This window comes from Macrobrachium rosenbergii, chromosome 8, assembly GCF_040412425.1.
Source record: "Macrobrachium rosenbergii isolate ZJJX-2024 chromosome 8, ASM4041242v1, whole genome shotgun sequence".
Classification (NCBI taxonomy): Eukaryota; Metazoa; Arthropoda; class Malacostraca; order Decapoda; family Palaemonidae; genus Macrobrachium; species Macrobrachium rosenbergii.
Window position 1 is genome coordinate 32,044,133 of NC_089748.1, and position 4,294 is coordinate 32,048,426.

Sequence of the window (4,294 nt, forward strand, 5' to 3'; positions counted from 1 at the left end):
AGTTCCTATTCGTTCTTCCTGGAGTCTATACCTATGAAGAAAGTTCTCAATATAAATATTACAACAATGAAAAAGTGTAGAATGGTCCCATGACAAACCTCCTGTTCTTGCTAAACAAGACACAAAGTAGAAATACAAAACAGATTTGAAATGATCCTTTATACACACATGGTATAAATATCAAATTAATTCACAGTCAAGAGGAAGGAAGTTCAAGGAGAAAAAGCCTTTACGCAAATACAAACAACCAAATCATTTTTGTAGTGAATGGGAAATATACAGTTAAAACTAGATGAAAACACTTAAAAGCACACAAAAACATGGAAGTTCAAAGGCAACAGAAGGACTCATATGGCACTGCATGCCACTGAGTTTTTGTCATCTTTATCACATCTGAAGTATTTCTTTTATGAACCCATAACATCGAGCAATCCTGTTCATATTTTTATAATATAACAGGGCAAGGTCTGCATCTAAAGTACATGGTATTCGTCTTAATCCTAATTCATACTACACTTCAACTGGTGGTTGAATTTCAAGGATGATTCCCAAAACAGATTCTCAACTGTTAGAGACACATTTACTCCTGGTTATCAACAAATTTGTAACATTTATCATCATATCTTTGTCACTAATGACTGCAAAAGTAAATGGAGATGGGTTATTCACTTTTCAACATACAGTACTATACATATAAACCATACAGAAATAGCTGCTAAACCTAAATAATAAATACAGTCGGTGATTTTGTTTTAGAGGCAAATTTAAATACATCATTCAATAGAGATATTGTCTTCTGAGTGGAAAGAGAATTAATTTACCTAACTGTAAGGAAAAAGGGGGCATAAGAAATCTAAAATATTGTTTTTATTATGCCAAAATGCATGAAAACAATTCCTCAGAACATAATCAGTTTCATGATTTAACGGACACAACAGATGTTTGATGCCATCATTTACAGTCAACAAACTTCACTATGTAAGAAAACTATACATGACAAACAGGATAGTATTGAGAGACTGGAGATGACTCGGTGAACAGATTAAATTAATTTATTATAATCAAATTTGGAAAGGTAAACTGAGGTGAATGTTTTACACTTCTGCAACATAATGGAAATATTGTATTTACATGCAATTTATGTTCACTCCAGGTCTTGATTTTATTACTTGCTATTTACAGTAACTAGTATTGAAAGCCCTGAGAGTTTCATAATACAGAAGTAGAGACCAAGCATGGAATGCCAAGGCAAAGGCTGCCCCTTCCCCCAAAAGAAAAAAAAAACTCAAGTTTCATTCTGTACAACAATGTTGGCCCTTACAGAATAAGGACTCCAGCCACAAGACAGGTTTTCTGCAGATGACTTGTAACATCTGCTAAGCTTAAAGCTCAACATGTAGGTAAGCTATACTGACACAAGGATGATATGACTAGATGTACTGCAAGAGCCAGAAGGAAGTATTAAAAGGCACAGGTACCAAGCGCTTTCGTGAATTTAATATAGTACACTTCTTCAGGGCACAGTACAAAGTACTGTGTACCCATAGCCTGAAGATGAGTATATCAAATACACAAAAGCGTTAAGTACCTATGCTTTTAATAATTCCTCCTGGCCCTTGCATTGCATGTAGTATAGAAGACTTCAGTGAATTTCAGTATATACATGTAGTTTTCTTGAAATGTATTATGACTCATCCTCTGAAAGCAATCAGGGAACCATTTGATTATCTGTTAATAAGGTATATTTGGTCACTTGCCCTTCTCAGTGCAATCATGTAAGTTTCCATTTCTTTTACAGTATAAGCATTTAGGGTCTGAAAATAATACTAGTTCCTGTAATAAAAATAAAAACACTTGAAATATGTGATTTATCAAACAGTCTAATACAGTACAGTATATGTTTGTAGTTAAGGTTTAAAATACTTATGCAGTTACCAAAGGTAGACAGTAACAACAGTCAGTTTGTGACATTTTGTATTCATAACATATGAAGTATATAGTGCTAATAAAAAAAGAGTTAACCTCTGATATACAATTACATATGAAAAAAAATATGAAAAAATAATTGTTCCCAGTCCAACCATACTAACAAAGAGCAATGAAAAGTACTTGCATTAATACATTCTCATTGATTTAAAAACTTCAAAAATAGACACACTTTGGCTTTTAAACCCAAGTTTAATTTTCATTAACGAGAGGGACTTATTTCATTCTAATTTTCAAGCGAACTTCCACTATACGTAGTGCTTCCTTGGTCTCAATATGAGAGCTTGAAAACCCAAAAATACACGATTTGCTTGCTGAGAGCAAGAACAGCTGGAGCTAAAGACCTATTATGGGTTTATACTGCCAACAGTCCATTGGGTGGAAATCTAAAACCTGCACTTCAGAATGGAACAGCCTGAGCAAAGAAGCCTGTACACTTTGAAAATGTCTAATAGAGAGAATTTTGACAGCACAGACTCTGAACCTAAGATTATGCCTATGAATCCATTTCATACAAAAAATAAGGTTAAGATTTCAGATCACCCATACTCCCAATAAATCTAGGAATGTTCTTGATGTGATAAACTTTATAAAATTTCCCAAGCCCTACTACAATACAAAAAAATCAACAGGCTTTATTTTCCGCATACAATACAGCAGATTTCAAAACCATAAACTGGTCCTGTATTTGGAAATAAAAAGTTAAGATACAGTACAGGTACACATCACAAAGGTCAAGTTAAACAGTGATAGCTCGGAGAAAATGACCTAAGAGGCTACAAAACTTTTAAAGAAATTTAAAGAACAATGAGGCATGTACTCCAAACAGTTATAGCGCGGTAGAATCTATGTGATTTTTCACTAGCAATATGAAACCTGTAAATACTGTATACAAGAAATATAATAAATGAGATACTTATGATTCAGCCTTTTCCAATTTCTAGTAAAGCGAGACGTACTGACAAATACATTAGGTATGTTTCTATCTCCAAAAAGTTAAAACAATGCCTAAATCTACCCTCTCTCGTGATAGATAACCTTTCCCTTCAATTCTACAACTGGGATGAGAAGGGTCATATGAAAGCTTGCACCTCTTCCAGTATCCCACAGTTTCTTGGTTAATCTGCCATTACGGTAACAACGCCTTCCATTATTTTAAGAGCTTAATTCAATGTCACAGACTTTCACGCAGCTAACTATTCATATTAGCATAACAAGTGCTAAGACTAACATTAAATGACTTCAAGTGAAAGCTTTGAAAAATCAAACTATTATATCATTAGTATAAACACAAAAGGACAAAAGTCCATCCTTTACAATGTAAAGCTCTACTACTAAATCATCGATGAAATTAAGATTAAATTAAAGCTAGATAATAATGACATTCCTCTAAGATGAAAACTGGAAACTGCTGGTTCATTTTTACTCGTGAAATGGATTCCCAATACCACAAAAGAAAGCATAGAATGAAAGAAGAGTTCTGAAAGTGACTTATCATGCTTCAAACTCACTCTTTCGCACCCACTACCGCAATTTGTATGCTATGCGTTGAGATCAAATTGACCCAGATATCAAAAGAAAATTAATCTACAGATAAACAACCACCTTGATGTATCAAGAACTGTAAAAAGTTCAGAAGCAGCAGATGTTTCCTTGCAAAAATATGTGAAACTAGGAAATTCAGACATAATACTTTGCAGCTCTTAATCTTTTATCTTAAGATTTTCTAATTAAGAAACTGGAATGACAACAGAGATACAGAATATTATTATATTAAAAAGATTTGTCATGTGAAACACACAAAGAAAACACTTATCACATGGAGAAATGAGTAGCAGGAGCAGATAAGGAAGTCCAGATACTTTCGTATATTAACACACTAATTCTTTCTTTTCCCTTCTTTCAAGCATGATTTTTATGTAAAATCTTGAATGGATGGGAAAAATATGTTAGGAAAGCATGGGGTTTACCTGCAAAATGTAATGGCCAAGAGATCATGCATTGTAGAAAGAGAAATGAGGACACTTGGTGCAGACAGAACTGAAGCCCCTGGAAATACCTTTTGGCAAAAGGAAGAACTACGCAGCTGAACCCTTAATTAAATGGAACCAAGAACACACAACAAAGTTGTAGTTTGTGCACAGTCTCTTTCCCTATTTCAAAATCAAAATGTTAAGAGCCTGAATGTGCATGGTAAATAACAATAATTGAAGTGGATCTTAGTTTTGGCAGTGTAATTCACTGAAAGCAGATAATATGTTACCTACAACCAAATCATGCAGTGACAACTTCAAAGGTACATTAGAAG